Genomic DNA, 15,228 nt, shown 5'->3' with positions numbered 1-15,228 from the left:
CCACCTCGGACTCCTATTAATTCACGGTCCCAGTCTTTATGTGTTAATTTCTCATTGGATCACCAAATCTTCAATAGTAATTTAATTTAATAGCTATAAATAGTTTAATAAAGTTAATGAATTGACTTATCTTTAACGTGGTCTTCAAAGATGGGATAACTTAGCCAACATGTTTCACAATCAAGTTTTCTCGAGGCCCTGTAACAAATCCCTGTACATCCCTGTAACAAATAGAACTACTTAACTACAAATTCTTCTTTTGCTAAAGTTCAATAAAACCTCTCAAAAGAAGCTTTCACTGGATCAACCGGACTCCTCTATCTAATGGAACCCAGGACCCAACTCATTTACCTTTGAAGCTCACATGGCCACCACATTTTGAAAGTCATTTAAATAAGCCGCTGGCTAAGTGCGTCACCGCCAGCGTAATTACGTCAGCGGGGGCATATTAGCTGCGGGAAACTTATGGGATCAGTAAAAATAATCCTTGTTAAAAATTAATCGCATTGCAAAGAATGTTAGAATAAATTAAAGAGGAACCCCCTCCCCCCCCCCACATATTTATTTTAGAGTAAAGAAGCCCATTCCAGTTCTAGATTTAATCCTGTAGGCATTACTGTCTTTAACCAGTATATCCATCTCTGCTCCATATTGTTCAGTTTCTCCTCCCTCCCTCCCTTCACTTATAATATCAATAACTCTCCATTTAATCTGGTTTATAGTGTGTTGTTGTTTTACCCAGTGTTGTACTAGGGGAGCTAAAAGGTTGCCCGTATTTATGCGCGACTTGTGTTCATTAAGTCAAAGCTGTATGGATCGTTTAGTACGCCCCACATACACTAAGTTACATGGGCTTACAATGATGTAAACCACTTTATTTAATTTACAGTTGGTATCATGGGAAGCTGTGATTCTACAGTCAGTCTGGGAGTCCTGCCATACTTCTTCCTCAATAGTGTGCTCACACCACTAACATTGTCCGCATTTCCTATGCGTGCAGGTGGATCTCCTACTGCTCTTGTTCTTACTATTTTGCCCCAAGATTTGGGCAATAGTTCTCCCTTTATTAAAAGCAAACATAGGATAAGATTCAAAGCCCCTTAAAATTTGGGCCAATGTTCTTTTATGAGGCTGATGGTCTTAGGGATGGCAACTGAGTAGGGTAGAACACATATGGTATTCTCCCTATCACTGGCTGAGGTGTTGTCGGGTTGGCGTTCCTGAATCAATAGCTCACATTGGGCATACCAGACAATGTCAGTGGTGTAAGCACACTATTGAGGGAGAAGTATGGCAGGACCCCCAGACTGGCTGTAGAATCACAGCTTCCCATGATACCAACTGTAAATCAAATAAAGTGGTTTACATCTGTATCCACAGTTTTTTGTTTTTGTTTTCATCGGTGGATTGTTTTCACTATGGATCATTGGGTCTCCCCATTTTTCTTTGTTGTGCTGTTTCTTCTATCTCCATATCATGTGCAAAGTCTTCATCAGCTAACTCAATGTCCTGCCCAAACACAGTTTCACGGTGTCAGGTCAAAAGCGCGCCGGGACAAAGGCACGCCCAGACAATTGAGCGCAGCGTGGAGGTGCGCGCCGCTCAAAATTACTGTTTTTAGGGCTCCGACGGGGGGGCGTGGGGGGGAACCCCCCCACTTTACTTAATAGACATCGCGCCGCGTTGTGGGGGGTTGTAACCCCCCACATTTTACTGAAAACTTCACTTTTTCCCTGTTTTTAGGGAAAAAGTTAAGTTTACAGTAAAATGTGGAGGGTTACAACCCCCAAACCCCCCATAACGCCGGCGCGATGTCTATTAAGTAAAGTGGGGGGGTCCCCAACAAAACCCCCCCTCGGAGCCCCTAAAAATAGTAATTTTGAGCGGCGCGCGCCTCCACACTGCGCTCAATTGTCCGGGCGCGCCTTTGTCTTTCACGCCGTTGTCTATGAACCCAGTTTCACCACTCTCTGTGACTTCTGTACCACCCACCTCTGCCTGGTCTGGTAGCCAGGAGGTAGACTGTGGCTTCTTAATTCCTTGGGCTGGCAATCTGTAACTTGCAACTGGCTGACTGGCTCTGGCTTGCTGGGTTGGTAGCTGGTGTGTACTCTGAGGCTGGTGCTCCTACTGCTTCTGGAGCTGGCTCCCCTGCTTTGAGAAAGTTACTCCCTTTTCTCTCACTGCAGGAAGCTGATTAATCCTTCCTGCAGTTGTGTTGAAGTAGCCTGCTCCTCACCTGGCCTAAACCAATTTGGGACTGAATGGAAGTGGCTTGAATTCCAGCCCTGCTCTTTCCTGTCCCTGGCTCTAGGCCTGCTGGGAAATGTAGTCTTTCCACTTGTTTCTTTGTACCTGGCTTAGGTAAAGCTAAACCAGATCTGCCTGCTTTAGGAGGTTTCAGTGTTGGAAGGCTTGGCTTATAAGTGTTCCTAGGGGCTGCTTTGGGATTCTCCCTAGCCGGTGTAGGAATACTTGCAAGGGTTTTAACCCTATTTCCCTTCTCTGGCAAGGCTTCCTCACTAGGAACAGGGGCGACCCTGTGACAATAGTCAAAATGAGTTAAATACTCTGTTTTCTGTGAATAAGTCAAACTGCTTGTGGATAGTGAAAATGGGTTACACTTTATTTTGTGTGAATAAGCAAATCTGAGAATAGAGAACATGTTTATAACGAGAACACACTATATAGGCAAATCTCCAGACCATTAAAAAAGTTTCTTTTTTACGACAAAAGAGTCCAAACCTACAAAATCCATAGGAACTTGGTGTAGTTGACCTCTTCTGTTTAATGCTTCTTTAATCACTTCTATAGATAATTTTTGAATGATACCAGTATACTGTATATATAATAAGCTGACATCCATTAACAGATGGCCAATATTTCCAGTGATATTAGATAATCAGCCGAAAAGGTCTATAGTCTTTAGTGTACCAAGGCATAGAAGGTGCCAAAGGTGATAGAAAATAATAAAAATAATTGAACAGTCTTTCTGTTAAAGAACCATTTGCTGCAACAATTGGACATCTCGGTGGATGTTCTAAGGACAAATGTAGTGTATGTATTGGATAAAATATTGGTAATTTAGGATATCTCATGTTAAGAAACCATGGAGAGGGAGGTTAGCAATGTTAAAATGTCTAACAGTATTTTACTATTATTAGTAACTACCGGTAGGTCTCATATAAAATGGAACTTGTGCCAAAAAAGCACTTCGTAAAGGTAGCCCACATTGATAACTATGCCCCTTAGACTCTTTGTTCAGGAAAAAATCCTTTTTGACTCCCCATCATTGTAAAATGATGAATCTGAATTACAAGTTTCTAATAGAATCTTTTGTATGTTTCATATATGTAGTGGAATATGTGCTAAGTACTACCTATTTTGTCCCTGTCCATATATCTGCACTTAGCCTTTGGCTACATGGTAAAATGTTTCATTGGGGCTCATTTTCAAAGCACATGGACATCCAAAATGGCCACAACAAGTCCATCTGCCCAAAACGTCCAAATTGCAATTTTGGAATGGCAGAATTTTGGTATCCTACACTGCAGTTCATCCAAATTGCAAGGGGGCGACTTATGGTGGAGCTAGGGAATGCCCCAAATTAGGATATCCCACAGTAATAATCAAATGGGAAGAAATCAACTAACCCCCAGAGATCAGATCCATCGAAGGACTCCTGAACTTTAGGAAAGCAATATAAACTTACTTCTTTACCTAATCCCTTGCCTATTGCTTTACTTCTTTACCTAATCCCAGGTTTCAGCTGGTATAAATCCTCATGCCCAAATTTGTGTGCAGAAATCAACATTATGCATGAGTTTATAAAAAACGCTCATCCCTGAGTACCCTTTACGGAACTGCATTGGGGACCTATTTTTCCTAGTGCCTAATTTTCAGCACCTTTTACTGAACCCAGTCCTATTTTAAATAGCACATAGTTTGCAGGCGGACATGCACGACTTTGTTTTATGCTTTAAATTGGCTACCGGTAGAGGGTCATGTAGAATTTAAGGAATACTATTTGGCTTTTAAGGTAATTTTGGGACAGGGGCTTGTTATTTGGGTAGCCATTTGAGACAGTACATACTGCAGAGACAATTAAGGACTAGTAGGTTTGGGGACTGCCAGCAACTAAAGAGTTGGCCAGAATGCATTTGTGATTTCTTAGGGATAATGCCGGGATTGTGGAATAGTGTGCCAGAGGATCGGAAATGTAGCCAGGATTATTCAGGTTTTTAACTTGATTGCAGAATTCTTTTCTTGCTGATTCAGAAATGTGTGCAGGGGTTTTAGGGGGGGAAGATGTTGGGTGGAGACGTGGTCCTTGAAGTGGGTATCTTGGAGTGGGGAGTGGGCAGGAATTTACTTCATAGTTTGTATTCTATTTGTTCTCCTGCTCTGTATGGCCTGTAGCTGAATGTGGCAGGTTATACAACTGTGTATAAAATTATTTATTAAATTAATAATTGGATAGTGCCAATATTCAGCATGATTTGGTTAATTCTGAGCTGTTAATTCATACCACATATAAAGTAAGTTAACTGACGCTGAAACCGTGGATTGAAGACAAAGTTTTTCTTTCCAGCTTATGATTTATCTTTAATCTTATCTATTGTTTTGCCTTTTGTCTTTGTTTTATTCTATTTCTATCATTTAAATTTCTCCAGAATTCTACTGTTCAACGGCTCCCCCTTCTGCTTCTATTCCTTTCTCTCCTCTCTTCTACCTTCCAAAGTATTTAGATCAATGCTGTCTTGTTAAAATGTTTATTTTATTTTTATTTTTCCTCTAACTCAACTTTTCACTTCTCTATTACCCTCCAGGTACTTTAGTTAGATTGTGAGCCTTCGGGACAGTAAGGGAATTTTTCAAGTACCTTTCTTATTTCTAATCTTAATGTATATTTTCTGTAAACCGCTTAGAACCTAACGGATGTAGCGGTATATAAGAAATAAATTACATTACATTACATTACATTAAGTAGATATTCAAAGAAATGTCCAGTTAACTCGGCATAACTGAAAATAGCTGGTTAAAGTTGAGTAAATTATCCACTGTAAAGGCTCCTTTTACAAGCCCGTAGTAGCAATTTCCCCATGGCAATGAAGCTCATTCAATTCCTATGGGCTTTGGTGCCTTTACCACAGGAAAATTGCTGCCATGGCTTTGTAAAAGAGTCCATAAATTAACTAGATAACATACAGGTCAACTTTAACCAGCTATTTTTAGTTATGCTGAGTTAGCTGGATATTTTTTTCAATATCTGCTTAATGTTAACGTTAACTGAACATCTGCCTCCTACTCTTTCCATCCAGCATGCTAAAGAATTATTTTAGAAAAATCTACATGTTTAAATAGAAACATTTGCAAATGAAAATTGTCTGCGTATACAAATAGCAATTTTATAAAACAGCTATTTACCCTATGTCCAGATTTCAAGGGGGTGTGGATTGCATGGGCTGAAACTCTTGATGTGTATTCCCAATTTTACAAGGGGAATACATGTGCTAGACAGAATTTTAGGATGTCGGTCTTTACACCTGCCATGAGGCACACACAAGTGCCAGTTCGAAGGGCCAGGTGCAAAATCTGATGCCCCGTCCTCCCAAGTCCAACAGTGCATGCATAATCTTTCACCCCCACTCCTAACATCAAGAGACTTCATGATATGAAACCTCGTGGACATGAAGCAAGCTTCCTAGTCTTGCTGAGGAAGCGGGGGTGGGGGGGGGTTGTCTCTGGTGGTCTAGTGCAGGGGTGTCAAAGTCCCTCCTCGAGGGCCGGAATCCAGTCAGGTTTTCTGGATTTCCCCAATGAATATGCATTGAAAGCAGTGCATGCAAATAGATCTCATGCAGATTCATTGGGGAAATCCTGAAAACCCGACTGGATTCTGGCCCTCGAGGACCGACTTTGACACCTGTGGTCTAGTGGGAACAATGAGTTGCTGTGCTCTTCAGACGCAGATTCAAAATGGCACCTAAGATCCCTAGTGATAGTCCATATGTGTGCAGTCCTACAGGTCCTTACTATATTGTACTAGAAGCTGCATATCTGGAACAGCCTTTGTAGACTATAGATAGAATTGTGCATGCCTCAACCTGGATATCTTAATTTCCCTCTCCACGACTTATCCAACTGGATCTTCACATCTCCTAAAAACATTCCCAAACCTGGCATGGTATTAAAAAAAAAAAAAAAAAAAAAGGAAAGAGCTTCTGTCAGTCAGTATAAGCTTTAAAATGTATAAAATGTCACTATATTTATTCATCAAAACCAGTGCACTCCAATAAGGATCAGAGAGTTACATATACAAGAACTCATAGATTTCATGCAATATCATCTACAGCATGCAGTGTACATAGTCCATAAAGTGCAAGACTGACCACAGATTTGTTACAGGAACAAGATGCATGTCTATAAGTAACTAGAATCTGCTTTAGTGACTTGCATTGAGCAGGTGCCCACTAGAGCATCAACAAGAAAAATACAATTTTCTCAACAAGAAGCTGTTAAAATGTCATAACAACCTGCACACTTGCTTGAGTTACATTAGGCTCTTTAGAAGACTTGGCCTTTGTGACTGCTGTGTCCCAAAAGAGGGCTATATTTACTGAAGAGTGCTACTGTCAGGGCCGGCTCAAGGGACTTGCTTTGGTGGGGCCTCCTTCCCACCCCCACAAGTTCAGCATCTCTCCCTCCCTTGAGTAGGCATCTCTTTCCCACATACACACACTGGTCCAGTCTCTCTTTTCCTCATCTCTATCCTCCTCCCTGCAGATCTGGCACTGATCCCTCCCTCCTTCCCTCCCAGAGGTTTGCTGAAGGCAGCCTGTCATACTGTTGCTGACATTGCTGGTAACCGAGGTAAACTTTACAGGGGTAAGTGAGAGTGTTAAACCTGCAGGAAGGGGGAAGAAAAGGCTTACCTGTAGAGACCAGGTGAGGTCATAGGTTGGGTGTTTTGGTGCCCTTAATCACTAGCATCTTTGGCCAGAGCCTTACCTGGGCCAATGGTTAAGCCAGCCCTGGCTACTCTATTAAATCACACTAGCATCATTAAAGTGCTCTATGAGTTAATGAGTCCTGCAGTCAAGAGAATATGTTTAATGCATTTTAGTGCATGCTAACGCAGTCATGCCTTTTTGTAAAACTAGCTTAGAGTGCTGTCTTTTGAAAATGCCATGTGTGTGTCCTATTTAACTCCCAAGTGCTAGAGGACGACAGGAATGTCTCTTTTCACCTGGCACAAAGGATACACTATAGGGAGAAGGGATTGGGACTTGTATGCTGTCTTTTTGTAGTTACACAACCACACTCAAAGTGGTCTGCATATAAACAGGTACTTATTTTGCACCTGGGGCATTGGAGGATTAAGTGATTTGCCCAGGGTCACAAGGAGCAGCCCTGGGATTTGATCCTACAACCTCTGGGGCAGAGGCAGCAGCTCTACCACAGTAATTTAAGCCACAGAGCTTTACCTACAGAAGTGAGATGCTTGAAAATAACCTCCATCCACCTTACTGCGGTTAAAAGTACTGGTGTTAACACAGTGTGGCTATTTTTACCCGTGACAGTAAAGGATGTGGTTAAGTCAGGGGATGGAAAACGCATGTGGGGAAAGAGTAGTGTGTGGCACTCACACCCAAGCTGGCACAAATGGAAATGCCATGAGGAATTCTCTTTGTGACAATAGCTTGGAGATCCTATGGACACTTCAAGGAAGCCAATGTTCTTTAATAAAAGGGAGGAGTATCTATCAAATTCCTTTGCCCCAAAGAGAAGCTTAATAGAGGCATTTTGAATAATCTAAAGTCTGCACATTTATGTTAGGACTAAGCCATGAAGGGGGGAGTTACAGTGAACCAAACAAGATATTACCAAGTAGTAAGAGACTCAAACGTTGTTGTCAATTAGTGATCAAATGGCATGTAACTGGCAAAGTATAAGGAAAGAATTCTTTGGAATAGTAGATATATGCTGAGTAGAGAAAAGGTTGCAATCAAAAGCAAATTCTAAGATTTTCAGGGAATCAATCAGAGAAATAATAGTACTATGTATGGAAGGTGAAAGAATCATTGAAGGGGAACCATCAGCAGAAACCCCCTCCCCCCACACACACCATGTATTGGCATTTTGAAGGATTGAGTTTTGATCTATTAGCAGAAAGCCAGTCAATGATTTTGTTAAGGCAGGCAGAAATGTCAGAGATAAATAAAGGGGAGTCCTAGTCAATTAGGTGAAGCAGGTGGATGTCATCTGCATATATTACAATATGAAGCCCAGAGACTGAATCAATAATGCAACAGGGACTAAGATGGAGTCCTTAGAGATTCTGCTGTAGAGAGGAAGGGGAGCTGAAACAGAATCCTGCCAATCCGTATTAAAAGATCTATTTCATCTGGGCAAACTTCTATCTCACCCACCTATCCAATACCAATGCCTTTAAATGTTTCCTATCACTCTTTCTAAATTATCTTCATACTGTTGTTTCTACCAGTCTTACTACAGGGTTTGATCATTCTGATTGAAAGATCACTTCTGTATTTCTCATCTGAAAGAAAAAAGGCAGATTAATCTAATGTGTCTAATTATTCTATCTCCACTCTCTTTTTTCATTTCAGAAAACATTGTTGCTACTCAGCTGAGCTCTTATCTTGACTCCATCAACATATTGCTCCCACGACAAATGGGTTTTCAAACACATTACAGCACGGAAACTATTCTTCTTCCTCTCTCTGATTTCATCTGCTTGAATTCTGGCAAAGAGCAAGATGTTTGCTCCTTTCACTTGGCCACTTCTCCTTCAATGTCTTGCTGATCTTTGCACATCTGGATAGCTTTTGATTGGTTCAGTTCCTACCTTTTTAGATTCATACATTTTAGGATTTGGCATGAGTTTTGGTTTTGTCTGTGTCTTTGATGTTTGTCAGACTTTAGTTATTTTGTATTATTGATGTTTAAGTTTACATTTCATGAGTTTATTTTCTGGGTTGACAATTAAGTATTTGATTTCAACTGCTTGGGTCAAATTGTTGACTTTGCCTTTACAAGAATCCGCTGACAAGTTCTCGGCCCAACCAAGAAGAGAATGATGTGAAGCCATGAAATTTACAAGTTATTCCACACTTTTCATTTCATTTCATGACATCATCATTCTCTTCTTGGTTGGGCCTAGAACTTTTCAGCAGCTTCTTATATGATACACCTGCTATTCCCTGTATTGTATATTATGTATTATTCCAACTATGCCACTTGACTGTAACAGCAGGGACAGATTGGGCGAGGGGGAATTCTATAAATGGTGCTAAAAAATTAACATTAGAAAAAAATCAGGATTAAGCAGTATTGTATAAAGGGGCTCCAAGATGAGGATCAATTCTATTGCTTCGGGAATGGAGGGAGGGTGGGGGTTGTCAGGACTGGCTCTGCTGTGTCGGGTAAGGGAGGGAGGGAGTGGGGGGAGAGAAAGTGACCCAGAAAGAAGGGAAGAACAGATGCTGGACCTACAAGTGGGGGTGGGGGGAGGATAGAGTAAGGTGGGAAGGGAGACAAAACTATTTTTACAGTAACTCTCAAGCAACCAGAAACTATAATTATCCGGCATCCACCAATCCCCATGGGTGCTGGATAGCTGAGAGTCTACTACATGTTGTTTTTCGATGAAAGAGTACCCTGACAAAAAAGCAGGTTCCACAGGTATAACATATCCATGAATATTTGCAAATTGGTACAGTCTGTAATTTAAAAATATGAATTGACTTTATCCTAATGCAGACTATTTAAAAATTGTTCTCTTGAATAGGGTCAGAGTTAGGGAGATGCAATCAGAGCAGTTACCCTGTGTTCCTTTGGCATAGGGGGTTTCAGGCCTGCCTGAACCTGAAGGAAGTACAGCTTCACAAATTTCTGCTTCAGGCCCCAGCCTGTCTAGCACAGGCTGGGCCCTAGAAAGCATGACAGTTTTGATGATGGAAACTGCCAATGTCCCTTTAACTTTGTGTTTTTTGGACATTTACATCTGTTGATGATTCCAAGGGTCAATTTCATCACGGTTTTTCAACAGACACAGAATAGGAGTGAATAAGGCCTTGTGTGAATCAGGCTCTTTGAGGATAATTTTCAGAGTGATTATCTCAGATTAATAAATATTTACCTGGGTGGCTTGCCCTGGATAAGATTTATCTCCTTCACAGCAATCAAAAACTTCCACAGCCTTGCAAAGCACACATATTTCTAGCTAGACAAACAGATTTTTCTGGGGTGATCTTTAGGTAGTGGAATAAAACAGCATATGCATATTTTGCATTTTCAGATGCATATACAGTATGCTGTTTTAGCACTATTCCCGCACACCTACAAATAAGCTGGTGCAAATATGCACAAGCACCAAAGGAAAATGAGCTGGGTAGTTTCCTTTTGAAAATTAGCTACAGGTTAGCTGTAGGAGAGTGTGGTGTAGAGGTTAGAGTTACAGCCTCAGGACCCTAAGATCTTGGGTTCAAACCCCATGTTGCTCCTTGTGACTTTGTGCAAGTCATTTAATCCTTCACTGCCCCAGATACATTAGATAGACTGTGAGCCTGCTGGGACAAAGAGGGAAAATGATTGAGTACCTGATTTGAAACCCGTACTGAGCTCCTTTAGAAGGATGGGATGGGCTAAAAAAATCAAATAAATAATGTATACCTTACAATCAGAGGTGTAACCAGCCCTCCAATTTTAGGACTGAGGGGGCATTATATTCCCCCACACACACGTTCAAAATAATACCTTTTCTGGCAAGTAAACCGAAGCCCTGCCAGCCAAAGAAACTCCCTGCTGAGCTGTTCCCCTCCTCCTCATGCTGCTGTAGTAATCCGGAGGTCAGCAGGATGCCCCTAACCACCAAATCCGGGACTTTCAGAGCATGCTCGATTCTTGCATGAACTGAGCATGTGCGAGGAGGCTCAGCATCAACAGCTGGGACACCCTGCCAACTTCCAGGTTACTACAGCAGTGCAAGAAGGGGAGCAGCTCAACAATGAATTTCTTTGGCTGATGAGGCAATGCAGGTTTGGACGAGGCCTGAACCCAAAGTGGGGAGCACAGGCCTCAAGGCCCCCCACCCCCTCACACACACACGCACACTCACAGTTACACTACAGCTTACGATACTGTGGATTATTCAGAAGTTCTTCCTGTTATGCAATTTGGGAAGCTGGTAGGTCAAGAACGGGAAGAACACAATATTTTCCCTCCATTCAGTTACATCCTTTTGGTTTGAATGCTGAGATAGAACATAAAGGTGATCAAGGGGAAACATACTGTATATTTCTTTTCTGTATTCACTATTGTCAGCAATAAGAATGGAAATGGGATAGACCTCAAAACGTTTTCAGAAGTCTATGTTCATGAGCAATTAACAAAGCTAAAAGTAGTAAAAGCAATGAGGTACATGATATAATATATTTAAGGGTGTTAATGGAAATTGGGGAAGTTCTGGCTGCTCTACTGTCACACATTTTCAAAACTTTACTGGAACCAAGAGTGATCTCAAAGGACTGAGAATGGGCAGATATAGATTCTCTTCACACAAAGAGAAAAAATAGAGTCTGTTAGTCTGACCTCAGTCTTGTCGATTCACAGTGCACTTCATTGAGACACTATCAGACCTCGGACTCAAACAAATAATCTCCGTGCCCACACTTTCTGCTGAAACACCACCTTCATGCAAGAACATCACCTCCCTCACCAAACCACTCCTCAATGCATTACTAGCCCAGTATCCTGGATCGATCATTACCCAATCACGTTCAACTACACCATCAAGGGGCCTTAGGTAACCGGGCCAACTGAAATCTTAGGCCTATCTCCCAGTGCATTCTGGGATGTGCTGGGAGTGGCCTAAGATTCTGATTGGCCAGATCCCTTAGGCCACCCCCTATAGGAGAGATTTGGCATTTCTTCTGCCAGTGATCATTGCAGGGGGGTGGGGGTGGGTGTTGGCGGGAGAGATTGGGCATCTCTCCTGCCGGCGATCATTGCGGGTGGTTTCGGGGGTGTCCGGCAGGAGGGACTAGGCATCCCTTCTGCCAGTAGTCTTCATGGGGGAGGGTGATGGGTTGCCTGGGCCATTAAACTAATTGCAGCAGCCATGATCAGCTCAGTGGCAACCCAATCAGAACTTATACCTGTTTTGACTTCATCTAAGTCAAAACGTATAAGTTCTGTCCAGGCAATCTCGTCAAACTTTCAATTATTGCTCCAGGACGACTAAATTTGGTCGGCCTATGTTCCGCCTACCTCCTGCCCTAACCACTTCAACTAAAATACCCCTTTGAGCTCTGTGTGTACAGCGGGATTCAGAGGCCTAGAAAATCTCTGGATATGTCAAAAAACTGACTTCTGTTATCGACACTTGGACAACCTGTCTTTTAGGCTGGTTTTTGGACGTATTTTTCTTTCGATTATGTACCTCTTAGGTTTTGAGATTATAGAATTAGGGGGACATTGTACATGAATCACATCAGATAGATTTCAGAGTGTTTTAACCCAGAAAAAATAGGTATTTACTGAGGTAGATTGTCTTCCCACGCAATTGTGGGTCTTCCCACATTGGCCATCATCTTCTATACATCCATTAGCTGCTGGAATTCCCTGGGGCATACATAATGGGGCAAGATTGATCCCCAATCTCTCTTGTTCTTCTAGCACTATAATCCATAATTGTGCTGTCCTTTGCCCCTCACATGAGGGTTCTTTTTGGATTAAGGCAAAAGTGGGAATGGCTAGGGGTCATTTTTGCCCCATGATGACATGGTAGGGGTTCCATTAGGTAAGGGATCCTAAGAGAAATTAACCATAATGGGAAATGAAGTTTACAGTATGGAGCAAGCTTTAGTGGTAAATGCATAGTGGCCCAGGGAGGAAAATATACTATGGATTTATTTGGTATGGGATCTTATATGACCTGCACATGAGGTGAGTCTTTTTCAACTGAAAGGAAACTCTGGAATGAGGGGATATAAGATGAAGGTGAAAGGGGATTGAAATAGTAACCTCAGAAAATACTTTTTCACAGAAAGAGTAGTGAATGCATAGAACGGCCTTTCGTTGGAGGTTGTGAAGACAAAAAGTGTATCTGAATTCAAGAAAGCTTGAAAGAAGTACATTGGAGAGGAAGGGATAGCAGATGGCATGGTTAGACAGACTAGATAGACCATTTGGCCTTTACCTGCTTCTTTCTTCTATTTTTTATAGATCTGTGGGTAGGGATGGGGGGGCCTAAAAATATCAAGAAGAGTGATAACCTGATGATACTTTCAGCAGAAAGTTTAATATAGCTCTCCAGGTAAAGTTAATTTTCCAAGGTTACCGGAAAATGCAAATCACAAGGTTTAACAATCTATGTTGCTCTATTTTAATATTAATGAAATGTCCTGTATGTAACACAATGCAATATTTTTTTCACATTCAAACAATTTTTTTATTGTTGTATTGGCAACATTCACATATTAATATTGCCAATTTCACTTGCTGACATGGTTTTAGCATACATTAAACCATGAAGGGGTCCTTTTTATTAAAACTTAGCACATGTGGAGGGCCATTAAAAAAAAGGCTAAGTTTAATCTGGACGTTTTCCGATTAAGCAAAAAAAAAAAAAAAAAAATGGCCAATTTCAAAAGCCAAACCACTAGATGTCTGAAAAATGTCCAAAGTTATACCCCATTTTCAACCAAAAAAATCATCCAATTTGGAAATGTCTAAATCAGTGGTTCCCAAACCTGTCCTGGGGGACCCCCAGCCAGTCAGGTTTTCAAGATATCCCTAATGAATATGCGTGAGAGAGATTTGCATACCTGTCACTTCTATTATATTCAAATCTCTCTCATGCATATTCATTAGGGATATCTTGAAAACCTGACTGGCTGGGGATCCCCAAGGACAGGTTTGGGAACCACTGGTCTAAATGGTCTGCATTGGATGTGGGAACGATCAGTAATGAAATGGACTGGCCACTTACACATGCCAACAGAGCAATGATGCACCTTAAAGGGCACTGTTGAATACCTCACATTAAAGATGCCATTTGTAAATTTCACCATAACCCCCTTAAAAGTTATAATGAGCCCCCCAAAAACTCACTATACCCATCTGTCTACCACCCCAATAGCTCTTATGGCTGCAGGTGGCACCTATATGGCAGTAGAGCAGGATTTTGTGGGATGTTGGTGGGCTCACAATTTCCACGATAAATGTTTTTCTTAGAGTGGATTATGGGCCATAGTCCTCCTCTCTATGGTTCACTAGCCCGCCCACCCGTCTACTTACGACACCTGTGTGATTCTCTAGTAGGTTTTCCCATAGCAGATGCTGCTGTTCTACCAACAGGTATGTACTTTTTCATTCAGACTTTTGTGGGGTGGAAGGGGGTCTGTGACCACTGAGGGAGTGTTGGGGGGTTGATACTTAATCTCTCATCTGCTTAGTTTGGGTACCTTTTTAGCGCTTAGACACTTCAAAAACAGGTCTAGCCCAAAACATCTAAGTTCTGTCTAATCTAATCTTCCATTTGTGCATTGCACATACCTATACAGGCTCAAGGAGGAAGGGTGAAAGTAGTAGGGAAGGGAGTATGGAGAAATAAGAGAGGGGACCCAGAAGTAGGGAGTTATACAGAAACTAAGACTGTTAATTGTCAAAGAGGTGATCTTTTCTGAATGTAGTATAGTTTGTCTCTGTCCTGATAACTTCTGGTAGGTTATTCCAGGTTTTTACACCCAGATAAGTTAGCATAGAGTGGAAAATTTGCATGTAGTGGAGGTTTTTTGTGGATGGTAGATTTAGTTGGATTCTGTTAAGGATTCTTTTTGATGTCGATCAAACATTAGCGAATAATTGGATGAGAGGGGCTGCTGAGCTTCCGTATAGGATCTGGCGTAGGATATAAGATGATTTGAAAATTATTTGGGATGATATTGGGAGCCAATGTAATTGCCTGATGAAGGTTGTGATTGAGTCAAATTTCTTTAATTTGTAGATTAGTCTAACTGCTGTGTTCTGGATGAGTTGAAGTTTGTAGACGAGAGAAGTGTTGATGCCAAGGTAGGCGGAATTGCAATAGTCCAGTTGAGGTAGGACCATCATCTGAACGATCAGAGCAAAGTGGTGTGGGTGGAAGTATGATCTTGTGAGTTGCAGTTGATGCATAGTGTAGATGGTCTTTTTCCGAAGGTT

Source organism: Geotrypetes seraphini, chromosome 4, assembly GCF_902459505.1.
Source record: "Geotrypetes seraphini chromosome 4, aGeoSer1.1, whole genome shotgun sequence".
Taxonomy (NCBI): Eukaryota; Metazoa; Chordata; class Amphibia; order Gymnophiona; family Dermophiidae; genus Geotrypetes; species Geotrypetes seraphini.
Note: the sequence above shows the minus strand (reverse complement) of the source record.